The 14,913-nt window shown below is 35.0% G+C and overlaps 2 protein-coding genes across 4 annotated transcripts in view; one reads left to right on the top strand and one right to left on the bottom strand.

Annotated features, from left to right (window-relative positions):
* The window catches only part of LOC121740249, a 45,231-nt gene extending 39,929 nt beyond the window's left edge, over nucleotides 1–5,302 (bottom strand). Inside the window, exon 1 of the mRNA XM_042132887.1 lies at nucleotides 5,166–5,302. The gene's annotated coding sequence lies outside the window, so the exon portion shown is untranslated. The remainder of the gene's footprint in view (nucleotides 1–5,165) is intronic.
* LOC121740250 (autophagy-related protein 16-1) overlaps nucleotides 1–14,913 on the top strand; it is a 202,032-nt gene that overhangs the window by 72,697 nt on the left and 114,422 nt on the right. The gene's annotated exons all lie outside the window — the stretch shown is intronic.

Below are 14,913 nucleotides of genomic sequence, written 5' to 3'. Positions count from 1 at the left end.
TCAAATGAAATTTTATCTCAAAAGTGCTTGAGGCATGTACGAGTTTGAAAAGAATTTTAAAAACTTCACTGATAAATATATTTATGACCAGATGATAAATCGATCATTCAGTACTTTTAAATTCAAATAGTGGGAGCTAAATTCCAATAAATATCGATAAAGCTAATAAGAGGCGACGGGGTTTTTGCGGTTTATTTTTCCGGCCAGTTGCAACCACTGTACCACCTGCTCGCGAATACCATACTCACGCACAATAAATCAATATATAGTAGCGATTATGCCGACTTAGAATGGGTGAATGTTTTTTAATTGATTTTTGTTGGGCATAATACACTTTTTAATGGCATAAGTTATTTTTACCGTTCGTGATGTAGCTTTTATGGACAGCGTTTAGGTCGATTATTTATACCCTTATGAATAAAATGACAGAATAAGAAATAAAAAGTTATTATAAACGCATCACGCAATTTAAGAATATATTTTGCGATTCAACAGATGGCAAGCGTGTGGTGCTTTACTCAAATTTCAACATTAACATTACTAGTATTACGTAGCACTTAATATGCTACGAGCTACGAAACGCGCGCGTTGATGTCTTTTGGCGCGCGAGAAATACCGCGCTACAAAAGTTTTTTTAAGTGTTTTAGGATTCCGTACCCAAAGGGTAAAAACGGGACCCTATTACTGAGACTTCGATGTCTCCGTCCGTCCGTCTGTCTCCAGGCTGTAACTCAAGAATCGCTAGAGTTCTGAAATTTTCACAGATTGTGTATGTATCTGTTGCCGCTATAACAACAAATACTAAAAACAAAATAAAATTAATATTAAGGGGGGCTCCCATACAACAAACGTGTTTTTATTTGGCTTTTTTTGTTCTATATCAATAATGGCAACAGGTAGGTACGTAATTTTTTCTCAAAGTCCTTAGATATATGTGTACTTTAATATTTTATAAATTATAATAATATTAATATAAAATAAAAAAAATACCATACCATACAAAAAAAAAACACAATTTTTGGCCTAATTTTGCTCTATAATGGTACGGAACCCTTTGTGCGCGATTCCGATTCGCACTTAGCTGATTATTTATCAATCCAGAGAATTCTATGTGAGAAAATGGCACAGCTTCGCCTTGTGCTCGATAGGTTTCTGGTGGCGTGTCGCGCTTGCGTGCTGACGTCTCTGTTCCGTGACCTTCTTCATTATAATCCGCGCTAATAAGCGGGTCAGACGGACCCATACGAGAGTATTTGTGCAGGAAAATGAATCATTTTCTAGTATGATCTAATAAAAACTAAAATGATCATTCAATGCGAGCAATAATTCGCAGTTGGACGTTATAATGTTATGATGTATCAAATGATGTGTCGCTGTGTGATTTTTCGCACGCAGTATATTATGCGAATACTAGAATAAGAATTTACACTTTGATTTGAATCTTTTGCCATGATGGAGGCAATTAACAGCAGCATGCGAAGAATAGATTTAATACACTCGTATCTCTTCCACATCACGTCTGCCACCTACGATGACTCACATCCAAGTTCTAACGGTTGCTTTTTTGTTCTTCCGTTTGTTTTATTATCGTTATTTTATTGCATCTTATAATTATTAAAATTCAACCATTACATTTGAACTGATATTTTTATAATAGCTGGCGGATAGTATATTTTGATAGAGTTATATGAGCGTTTTATACCATATTACTACTACTAAATTTGAATTTATTGCATACAATAAAGCTGAGTTATTAAGTCATCTTTCCTTATTGTTCAGATAGATTTTTATTGAAATAAAACATCGTCACGTAGGTCCAACCTTTCTAACTAAAGCTGAGCGAAAAGTAACCTTAATTTTTTTTTTAAGTTTCTACATTTGATTTCTTTCGCTCTTTGAAAATTATAACTGTATCAATGGTACATCGACGGTAAAATACCAGGTACTTAAAGGATAACTGTAAGACGCTTCGAGTTACAATAGCTCATACACTCGTATAAATCACGTCATAGTTGTCCGATTCGCCCTCGTAAAGCACGGTCCGGCGGAAACGGACGGTCCGATTTATTTCCACATTCCGCACTGTCTCAATTTACCGCACCTGACCCCTCACCTCGCTCGTGCAGTGACCGATTGTTCGATGCATCTGATGTATTAGCAGTATCCGGGCTGCTAATGTACCGGGCTAAATAGATGTCGCGTAGTACTTACTGGTGCCGATATTTATAAGTATGAAATAAAAGTTTAGACAGAGGACAGACAGACTATAGTCTGTCAAGAAAGTCATGACAGGCGGGTTTTTTAAATAAAATAAAAATTATGAGAACTTTATTAATTCGAGATAAAAATGTGCAAGGTGACAATATAAAAAATGTAATAAGCGTTCTCTGTGAAAATACAAAGAAAAAAATACACCTTTTAAGTGTGATTACGATTAGAAACTTTTCCCGCCTGTCATGACTTTCTTGACAGGCTATAAACAGTCTAAAAATTATGATGATAAAGTACTGAAAATGTTTGAATGTCCAATACGTATTGTTAAATAGAAAAGAAAAGCATTATGATTTATAAACCTAAAATGGATTTTTTCTTTGGGGTTGGACCTGGCTAAACCGTTTTTTCCTCCCCCGAATTCCTCAATGCTGAATTTTAATGCGATGCTTGCACTTGCAGTTGTCGAAAAACCAAAAATATATTATATAGTATATAATTACCAGATTTTTTTTTGTATAAAGTAAAAGAAAAAAAAATAAACATCCTGTGAGTTGGGTTAAAATTCTTGCTTGCGTGAGCGTGCGAAAAATTTAATATTCCACATCTGCATAAAAACGCAATGTCTTGAAAAAGTATAAATAGCGCTGTTAATTTTTAATTGTGACCATAAATTCTAGATTCATGCAGAACGAATGCTAAAAAGTGGAACCCATAAAACAATGCCGCTTTCTCCACGGATTTTGGAACTCGATGGCTCCGGCATATAGGTACCTAAGTTTAGGTAGAATAAATTCTACGTCGAATTCACTACTAACTTTATAGGTAACCGGGTGCTGCCCGGAACTTATTTGCGCCGAAAATTATTTATCAAATGATTCCAATGATTCGAAAATAATTTATCAAATTAAAAAAATCATCCCGGTAAATGGATACCGCAAGGGCTAGATAAGCTAGCTTTTCATCAAGATCAATTCAACGATTTAAAGGTGATGAGACAGACAGCTGTCCCATTTAAAATATTGGTATGGATGCTGAATAGTGAATACACCTAAACTCTACTCACTGAAACTCTACACTTACTAGGTTGAGGTAAAAAAGTAGGTACAGTCAAGTAGATCGTAGTACAAAAAGTACAGGCGAGTGGAACAGGTTGAGCGCTAACGAGGGTAATGTGGTGGGGACAATTATTTCTCATTTATTTACTATTTTCATTATTTATGGTGATTATTATGCCGTTTTGAAAACAATTATGATTTAAATGAACTGCATTCATTTAAATATATTTTTAATATACCTAGTTATAACATGTATTTTATTTGGCAATTGCCATAATTTAAAAAAAAGTACTAATTATGTCTAACACGATATAAAACTTTAGTACTTTTACGTAGAAAAGGAAAATGATGACTTAAATTATAATTATTCACGAACTCCAATATTTCGTATTCAAAAGTTCCCATTTTATACCTATATAACAGAAATTTACATAAAAATATTTTTTATGATGATCGATTAGTAAGTCTTTACTATAACTGAGTGAGTGATTTCCTTAAATGGTATTGTCCATATTTAAAACACAGTTATTTAAATTGTTGGCCTCAATAATTTAATTTGGCTGTATGGAGGTGTAGGTTTTGGAGTTTGAGTCACGGCTGGAAAAGATTTACTTTTGCTTAAAGTACCTTTTAGCCCCAATCGTTTTCTATGTTTTTAGTTTCTTTTGTAATTTTCAAGTTTGCAAAAACTTAAGTAAAACGAAATAATTTATATTTTTTTTAATATAAAATTAATTCTTTTAATTCTAAATATTAAAATAATTATTATATTTAAATAATTATATCGATTACATTGAGATAAGAAGTGCATCGGCCTTATAAATCATTCGTGTAGCGTTAAATTCGCGCCGCTACGAAATGTTCGCGCGCGTTGATGTCTTTCCTTCGATCAATGTCGGTGTTAATTTTCAAGTATCTTGTTCTTGAATATTGCTAACATTGAAATGTGAACACGCAACAATATCTTAAGACTTTACGGTCTTTCTTTGGTTTTATTTAATCTTTGAATTTTTATAATTTATTTGGGAAATATTTTTTTAGATTCAAATTCCTGCAATATGAGATATTTTACTTTACTTTTACAACCATGCCTTATAAGCTTTATATTTTTTAATACTAAACATACTTATATTTATTTGGAAAAAATATTATTATACGAATATTTCGAACATTTTATAGAGACGCAATATAGGTACTTATCAAAGTATTTATTGTTGGTCATTCAAGATATAAAGAAAATAGTCGATCGTGAGACGAAAAAAGGGAAGAGTTTTTCCGATGAAATGGTCATCAAAAGCTTCCTGGAAGCGAAGCGGAGCGTATTACGCGCAGCGAAGCCCATCGGTCTCATACGATCTCATACAACAAGTGCAGATGCGCAAAAACCCCCACAATACGCCGGTAACGGGACGACATAACAGAAGGTCGTCACATTTCAGTTTGATGTCTGTATACTGGAGTACTCAGCCCTGGGAAACTCGCGAGTGTTGATTTTAATCACCGTTAGCAAAAATGAGCGCTTTATCTTAAGTCTATCAACGTGGGAACCCGGACTTGTGACACTAATTAATGTATATTGTGCATGTTATATTCTTGAAATATATTGATGAATAATAATACCAATAATTATACTAGATATGTTGGTGCCGTGAGCTATGAATGAAAATATTTTTGCAAGCCGAGTGCAAGTGTGATTCTCGGTATGGTATCGCAGATAAGGTTTTAATTATTTTCCAGTCGGAGGAGTGAGGTCCTTAACCAGGCACCGCAACTATAAAATATTTATAGACCTGTTATTGAACAGGACACACTAGCCGCTAATGCCGTGTTAAGATCGCGTTCGTAATGTTTACACGGCGATGTTTACTTCGAAACGTGCGCTAAATTGCTACGTACCTTGGGAGAGGGGTTCGGGAAAAATGCAAAGTCTCGGGCGCACGTGATGGTCGGAACAAAACACCCAGTTTATGAACTGTTCACCGGGACATCACAGGCGCACGCCACAGTCCGTCACTACACTGCCGGAGCTTGCACCGCGGCCACACTCGACAAGACACTGAACTTGCCGCAGCGCGCCCCAACGGTTATAACATAAGACGTCTGACGTAACCTTAACCTTGCAAGAAGAAGAGGAACGAGCCGCCGAAGGACGGAGAGAGAGAGCGATACACCCGAGAGAAAGGGAAAGATGCTCGGCCGGACGCCGGCGCGAGCGCCGCGGACGCGCGATCCGCGGACCGCGGCCGGACGATATTTTTTTAATAAAAAAAATCTTAAATCTCGAGATTAAATATCGGCGTTAAATTCCCTCCGACGCTGTCCCGATTGAATCTTGTCACTCGCAGCCACACAGATGTCAATTAAAACGAAAATGCGCTTGCGCCGAAGTAGGTCAGACGTCAAGGAGGTTTTTGTCAAAGTATTTATTTAAAGTAAGGAATCGGTGATGCATGCATGACCCCTACTTTCTAAGGTCACAAGGACACGCTATTAGCAATACGGCGGAGCTAGTTTGTATTTTCAATAAACTTTTAAGTAGGATATTATGTTAATTTAAACTGGCATACGGACAGTAATAAGCTGTAAATATCTGACAAATTTTCATATCTTCTAGGTATGTTTGTTGCATACTCGTGTCCTAATTGGCTTTTGTCGTTAAAGTAAAAACATAATAATAATATATTTTCATGTAATTTTCCCGTAATTATAGTACAAGAGTTTTTCTTCGCATAATGTTACAAAGATCTAACATGCTATCATGTTCGAGATAAACCCAGCGTCCTTGGCGTTCCCAAATAAAAAACTACATGTCCTTACCCCGGCCGTCAGTCATTATAACATCGCATTATTACGTCGCTTTTTCGTAGAAGCGGCAAACTCTTTAACTCATAGCAGAACACTTATCGTTTAATGACTATACCAGACACTATACACTTTCTTTTAAGGCGAGAATCCTTGTTGACACAAGTAAAATATGCTATCTACATTATGTACCAGATTTTTTTATATTTGATTATATTATGTAAAGTTTATAGTTTAGACCACAAGGTTTTTAAGTTTATAAGATTTTATTTATATTATCATACCATTAAAATAATATATTTCTTTGCTCCTGACACCTAACCACATAATATTCTTGTGACCATTAAAAATCGTCCTCGACTGTAGCTCTACAAATGATGCTTGTGATTCGCACATTTTTATTAATGGACGCTAACAATTTGCCCACCGACACATCAATTCTGCAGGTGCTACAGATAGTGAGATGATGCATCGTAATACACACAAACAGACAAAAACAATTTATGGTAAAACAACGTTATGTGTTGATGTCGATATTAATAACGCCGATATGAGCTGTATTTATAAACTGCTTGTAATCTGTGGACACTACTGTATATCAACTGATTACAGCTTGAACTATTGTTTTAGATACTAGCTACACGAGATAGCTCCAATATCGAGTTTTTCTTTCCCATATTTAGGTTCTGCGTTATTTCTTTTTAGAGATAGAAGTAGAATAGTAGAGGTGTAAAGCCATTTTTATAAATTGTTAATGCTTTTACAAGTTACAAATTGCTGTTTTTATTATCTTTTTTTATCAAGCCTATGTTTATGGTGGAATGCATAATTTAGGATAATACTTTTGCTACATTGTAAGATCGTAGATTAAACGAATTTTATTGGAAACAAATTACACATAATACCTCTGAGTCTGAACATAAAGGTTCTCTCTCACCGGGAGCATTCGCTTGTAATGTCAAGTCAGAGTCGAGCATTACGTCAGTGAGGGAGGAGAACCGAGCATCTTGATGCAACTTGTAACATTAATACTAAGTTACAGTGAAGTTAACTTGATATGTAATGCTCAATCTCGAATATGTAATGTTACATTACACGTGAATGCTCGTCGGTGTTATAATGTAATGCTCAAAGTCAAATCTAAAAATGTAACATTACACGTGAATGCTCGCGGTGAAGGAGCACCATAATAAACAAAGTATACCATTGTTCGCAGCATAGACTTTTGTTTATCGCGCAGGAGAAGTATCTGCATAATATTAGCTTTCGTCTAAATTTTCACACACACTTTCGTAATTATGAGTATGCTATCAAAAATACATGAAATCGGCCTGATGATGATCATGATGATGATGACTAAGTGTATGTAGATTGTCGAGATAATAAAAGTAAAAACGCACTTTGTAGAAATGCGGCAATTCCGCGAATAATGAAAGCTCTCGATTTGCGGTTAATTCTTTTGTACGCGACTTTTTAAAAGTCACAAGTGATAAGTGAAAACGAGCGCGGATTTGAATGTCGAAATGTTTTTGATAAAGGGCTTTCGACCTGTATACGAATTCGAGTCGAGTTTTTTGCCTTGCGGCGTGCCAAGACAATGACCGTCTACAGCCTTGACATCGAAAACGTAATGACTAACGGAATAACATTAATGTGATTTGTTTATTCATGAAACAATCTCGGGTGAATGACTGCGTGTAAATTGTCATTGGTGAATTTTTGTGATGTTTGCAATTAATTGGAAGCAACGACTTTTCTTCCTAATTAAGGTCTCACACTGTGTATTATAATGATGTATTACTGGTACAGTATTTTGACTTAGTCCAACATGTTACAAAAGTAGCTTGAAATAACGATAAAACATTGTTAAACTATTTATTTATTTATTATAGTTTAACAATGTTTTATCGTTATTTCACACTGTACACATAGCTTATAAGGTATGTGTTTTTTTTTTTATGAAATAAGGGGGCAAACGAGCAAACGGGTCACCTGATGGAAAGCAACTTCCGTCGCCCATGAACACTCGCAGCATCAGAAGAGCTGCAGGTGCGTTGCCGGCCTTTTAAGAGGGAATAGGGTAATAGGGGAGGGTAGGGATGGAAAGGGAATAGGGTAGGGGATTGGGCCTCCGGTAAACTCACTCACTCGGCGAAACACAGCGCTAGCGCTGTTTTCTGTGAGAACGTGGTATTTCTCCGGTCGAGCCGGCCCATTCGTTCCGAAGCATGGCTCTCCCACGTGTACACGTTATAGAACGTTTTATTTCTAATCATATAAATCTTTATGGAAAATTATAGCTTATATTTCTATTAATTTTAAAATGAATGAATTCTATCGCAGTAGGTACTGTATTAATTTTGTTATTCACAAAGAAAGCGCATTCATACATGGATACGAATTTATGCGATTGACATTCCAAGGGGTTTTATGACGAAGAACGTGTTCAGTAATAACATTTGTTGGAAATTCGTTCCTATTTGCAAATCAACATGTAATAAACTTTGCACCCTAGTGGTCTTCGTCACCCAAGACAAGCCCATAGTGCCAAACAGTAAACACATACATCGATAATAATATTAGCACCATACTAAGGCGTAAGAGTTGCATTGAGTTATTGTGTAGAGCAGTATTGTATAAAAATTACAATAATATGTAGTAATTTTATAAGAACATATAGTTTCTTAGATTTTAGAATAATGTATTTGCTTACTACTGTATATTATGATGTGATTATGACACCCTGTTAAAAACTTTTAGACTTGTCTTTTTCAACTGACAAAAAACTTTTCTTTGGTTTTCAGTTAATTTTTAAAGCTTTTTGAAAACATTAACGTATTTCATAAGTTCAGCACCATAACAGTAATTTTAATGGCTATGTGGCTAATAAAATTAATATTTTAATAGTCCCAGCTGACCCACAGCTCAGTTCCCAGAGGCCGATGTTTGATTTATAAAATTATACAACGTTACGGTAATTTACGTTATTCAATGAGACGCTGTAATGTTTGATTGAGATTATCCGAGCAATACGCAACGTATATTTTTCTTATATTACCGTCCGTATGATTTCCTTGATGAAGTTTGTATTCACACGCTCCATTCTAATCAACATGGGATTTTTTTACCATCCTATGAACCGGGAAATGCGATAGATATAAATCAAAGTCCACTGGATGGTCTCAAGTTCATCGGAGCACACTGCAAAGTAATTGTATGTCTTGCTTCAAGTTAATGTTGTTTTTATTGTTGCACCAACCATGTTAATATAGGTATAGACTACTGCAAGTAATAAAATCAAAATACAATGACTGAAAAATAAGAAATGAATAAACATTGTAACTTTGGGTTTCCCCATTTTAATTTTCGTTGTAAGCGAATTCATTACGAATAAAACCTTATATATCCATAGTATACGTGGGAGAGCCATGCTTCGGCACGAATGGGCCGGCTCGACCGGAGAAATACCACGTTCTCATAGAAAACCGGCGTGAAACAGCGCTTGCGCTGTGTTTCGCCGAGTGAGTGAGTTCACCGGAGGCCCAATCTCCTACCCCATTCCCTTCCCTACCCTCCCCTATTCCATTCCCTTCCCTACCCTCCCCTATTCCCTTCCCTACCCTTCCCTACCCTCTCCTATTAACCCTATGCCCTCTTAAAAGGCCGGCAACGCACTTGCAGTTCTTCTGATGCTACGAGTGTTCATGGGCGACGGAAGTTGACCCGTTTGCTCGTTTGCCCCCTTATTTCATTATATATGCTTATACATGCGAAAGTGTGTCTATCTGTCGGTTACCTCTTCATGCCCAATCCGCTGAACTGATTTTGCCAGAATTTGGCATTGGGATACTTTAAGTCACACTTTTTACGCTACTAATTACATTTTAATATTTAGTCCCAATTTCACTAACGCCAATTATAATAGACCGCAAACGAACGTTTTCCGTATTCGCTTTCCGAATTTGGAATTCCGTGAGATAAGCGCAAACGTACGTGCGGAATTCGTTCCGTACGGAAAAAAACAGACGTATGCGATAGTTGATATATTTTCTACTGATTCTATGCATTCAGATTTTTGATTACGGAAAACAACTTAAGAAATCGCATACGAATAACGTATGCGTCCAGCCTTAGTGTTAATAGATTATCAATATAAATATTTTTTATTTGATTTATCTTTCATTGATACACAATGTAAAAGAGATATTAAGATACTCAAAAAATACATAAACTTTAACAAGCCATGATAAAATTAAATTTGTCTTTAGTAAATAACTGACATTTGATTTCACTAAAGAACGAGCTACTGTCTTCTTTTTTTAACCGATTTCAAAAAAGAAGGTTATCTTGTATGAAATGTTGTGTGGAAATGTTCGGTTTTCCATTGTTTGTTAACCTGTACGGTGTACCTCTGTATGTTATAGTATAAACTCTATAAAGGAAGTATGTACGTCTGACGCTCATCGACGATCAATTTAATCCGACTCGTAACATCTTTATTAACATCTAATCTCATAAAAACTGTTTCTAATTAAGTCCAGTTCCGTAATTAATAGGCGTGTATATTGTGAATCATTGTGTTTTTTGCGCGGGTATTGCTTCTTAAACGATAGATCGCATGAATTCCTAAACTCATCAATCTTCGTCGACCCCCGAAACCTCGTAATTACTTGTTTATTCTCTATTAATTGATATTCAGTACCAAATTAGACGTGTGTTTTTTTATTTAACAGTATCAATTACCTTTATTAGTTTTTATGGTATTGTTTGTTGGGTTGTCGACCCCGTCAGTTGTTTTTGATAGATAGGATGAGAGGCGATGTTCTGTTCCATCTTATCTGATTCGGTCGTACATAATAAATTGCTGGTAAATTCTGTTTGTTTTTTGCGAAGTTATCGATACTCGAAAATCGTCCAATTGTTTTAGTATATTACAACTTACAAGTACCTATTGTCTAGCAATTAGCATACATCTACTGCTATTATACCATACATTATTTGACTACGTACTTTTAACTATAGATAAAAATCATAGGTCTATTATAATCATAATATTATTCCTCTACAATGTTTTGACAAGTTTTTTGAACCATAATCGCGCCGCTGGAATTAACTTTTAAGAAATATTGTACTGTTCAAAAAATATAATTCGCGTGCTCTAAAGCTTTTATTAGATGAAAGAGGGCTACTGAATTACGAGACTATATCTATAAAGAATCAATTTAAGATAAGGTATCTCCGCTCCTTAAAACTCGTGTAAAGAAGATAAATGTAGTTTGGTTTATCGTTCTAATTAATAGATTTTTAGAAATTGATTATTTCTAAACGAAGGAACATGAAACACCAATTTATAAGATATTTGTTTCATCGAGTTTCCTAATGCTAAAAATTTGCTTTTAAGCAGTGTGGTTGTTGTTCCAAAATAATATAAGTAACATCCTTTACCTTTTAAACAATAATATATAACACTCGAAGTACTTATACGTAGATTTATTGAGGTCTTAAGATCTGCAATTATTCCCCCGTATTGCTTTGAAAAGGGATACGGCCGCTTAAAGTCTTGACGGGACCTCTGCCGCATTGTCATATTAAAGGTGAAACCATACTAGGCGAAACACAGCGGAGCGTCGCGACACGTCGCGGTCAAATATTATTTGTATGAAATCTAATAGGACAAGCCGCACTACGCGGCATCGGAGCTACGATGCAGCTCACTCAAGTTCTACGGGACGTGAAGTGTCGCGTGGCTCCGCTCCAGCGCACAGTTACGCCTAGTGCGGTCTCACCTTGCATCGCTTTACTTTCAAGTTTCAGTTAAACGATCACGATAAAAGGTCCATCTACCGTTTTATTGCATATCGTGAAGTAATCTGCTGGGAGTTAATGCGATTTTATTGAGCCTACATGACAGTACTAAAATTGATATATTTTAGGTAAGGTTGGTATTATTTTCTTATGAATTAAGTACAAATTTAATAATAAAAAACTCTATTACCAACAGATTAAAAATGTGAATCGGTTGTTGCGCAATTCCGCTAGAATAAAATAACATAGAATTCACTTCCTGAATAATGTAAACACAGAGATCCTGTCATATAAGCCGTCGAATAAGCCGGCTTGATCCTCGATTTTATGATTCGCACAGATTAAATATGCAGGGTACCGAAGTATAATGCGAAGTTATTAGCAATAAAATATTGTCTACCGTTACAGTAGTAAAGGGAGTCATAAACGACTGTGAAACAATTACATGAGATTGGTTTGCACTTTGCACCATCCTGAGAGAAATGAACAGCGAACAGCGCATAATAGTTATAATTTAACACTAATCAACGATATATCATTCCCACTAATAATTATTGACTAAAAGTTTATTATGGTTAACTTCTATACAATTATTATTAATGTCAGTGAAATCAAGCCACCGGATGTAGAGCAATATTGCAAAATTTAATGCCATGCGCTAGAGAAAGAAACAATTTTCGATAGGCCTTATACATTTTTTTATAGTGTGACCGAATTAGAGTTTATGAAAAAGTAATTCAATAAATTATAATTTTTCAACTAAAGAATAATATATCTGTTATTTCTCTCTTAATAATCTCGTAATTTTTCAATGAAAGACCATTTCATAAAAAGTAAACAATAAAATTGCATTCGTTATTTTTTGCATTGACGCCATTACTAAAGACGTGCTATTTCAATTAAGATATTGTAGTTTAATGCAAAAGCCTGTTAAAAGTACAAGGTTGGGTTAAGTTATCGTGAATCGATTTTAACGTCCATTGAGTACTCGGGATAAGTACAGATAAGTGATAATAATGCAACATTTATAAGTAATTAATGAATAACGCAATAAAAAGTCGAAACTATTTGTGAAATTTATTTACAATCAATATACGTACATTACTTTTTCATGAAATAATATAGCGCAGAAATGAAATGATAAGTTTTTGGTAGCGCTTACCAAAAACTTATCATTTTATTAGTAGGTTAGTCTGGGTTAGTCTTATAAATTTCTTTGAAATATTATTAGAGGGTAATTTTTAAAGAACCTTACTTTAATACCTGCCGATATAATGTAATGTTTCAGGGTTCCGTACCCAAAGGGTGAAAACGGGACCCTATTCATGAGACTTCGATGTCTGTCTATACGTCTGTCTGTCTCCAGGCTATATCTCAAGAACCGCTATAGCTAGAGTTCTGAAATTTTCACAGATTGTGCATATCTGTAGCCTCTATAACAACACAGAAACTATAAAAACAAAATAAAATGTATATTTAAAGGGGGCTCCCATACAACAAACGTGACTTTTTTGGCCTTCTTTGCTCTATATCAATAATGGCAACAGAGAGGCACTTAATATTTTCACAAAGACCTTAATGATATGTCTACTTCAGTATTTAAAAATCATATTAAAATAAAATAAAAAATAGGGGGGGGCTCCCATACAATAACACAATTTTTGGTCTATGTTTGCTCTATAACAGTACGAAATCATTCGTGCGCGAGTCTGACTCGCATTTGGCCGATTTTTTCTATATTTTACCTGCTTAAAAATTTTTTTAAGCAGGTAAAATATAGAAAAAAACCATATTTATGGAATTTTAGAAACAATTTCTTTCTTAATAAGCAGGTGTATCTTTGAGACACTTAGCCAGCGCTTACAAAGTGTAAACGAAATTTTAATAACGTTACTTTTATAATAGGACTAGCTGTTGCCCGCGACTTCGTCTGCGTTAGCATAGTAGATCACGTCCCAAGTATTATTTATTGTACAAAAATATTAAATGTACAGAATTGACTTTCCTACGATTTTATTATATATAGATGTTCCGCGCGGCTTTGCTTGCGTAATTTAGGAATTTCACGCGACCGCACAGTTTTCCGCAAAAAAATTGCCTATGTCGCTATACGTGGTCTATTCTTCACGTTTGCCAAATAACATAAAAATCGCTCCAGTAGTTCTTAAGATAATAAGCAATTTCATATAATTTCCCCCGTTTTTTCCACATTTTCCTCTATTTCTTCGCTCCTATTAGTCTTAGAATGATAAAATATAGCTTATGGCCTTCCTCGATAAATAGGCTATCTAAGACTGAAAGAATTTTTCAAATCGGACCAATAGTTCCTGAGATTAGCGGTTTCAAATAAGCCCTTTCAAATAATTTCCCCCCTTTTTTCCACATTTTCCTCTATTTCTTCGCTCTTATTAGTCTTAGCGTTTTTTAAATCGTACCAGTAGTTCCTGAGATCAGCGCGTTCAAATAAACAATTTCATATAATTTTCCCCGTTTTTTTCACATTTTCCTCTATTTCTTCGTTAGCGTGATAAATAGCTATATTTATATAGGCTATATATAGGCATATATATAGCCTATATAAATATACGAGGAAGGCTATAGTAGCTATATAGGCTACTATAGCCTTCCTCGATCAATGGGCTATCTAACACTGAAAGAATTTTTCAAATCCGACCAGTACTTCCTGAGATTAGCGCGTTCAAATAAGCCCTTTCAAATAATTTCCCCCGTTTTTCCACATTTTCTTCTATTTCTTCGCTTTTATTAGTCTTAGCGTGATAAAATATAGCCTATAGCCTTCCTCGATAAATGGGCTATCTAACACTGAAAGAATTTTTCAAATCGGACCAGTAGTTCCTGAGATTAGCGCGTTCAAACAACAAACTAACAAACTCTGCAGAATTATAATATTAGTATAGATTTCATAGCACATAATAAACTAGTTCAGTGCTAAGTAATTAAAGTTTTATTACATTTAATATGATGCAATTAACCAGCTCGTATTTAAATAAGCTTTTCTTTTAACATTTTTTATCTG

This window comes from Aricia agestis, chromosome 3 (assembly GCF_905147365.1).
Source record: "Aricia agestis chromosome 3, ilAriAges1.1, whole genome shotgun sequence".
NCBI classification, from domain to species: Eukaryota; Metazoa; Arthropoda; class Insecta; order Lepidoptera; family Lycaenidae; genus Aricia; species Aricia agestis.
This window is presented reverse-complemented; position numbering and strand designations above follow the sequence as displayed.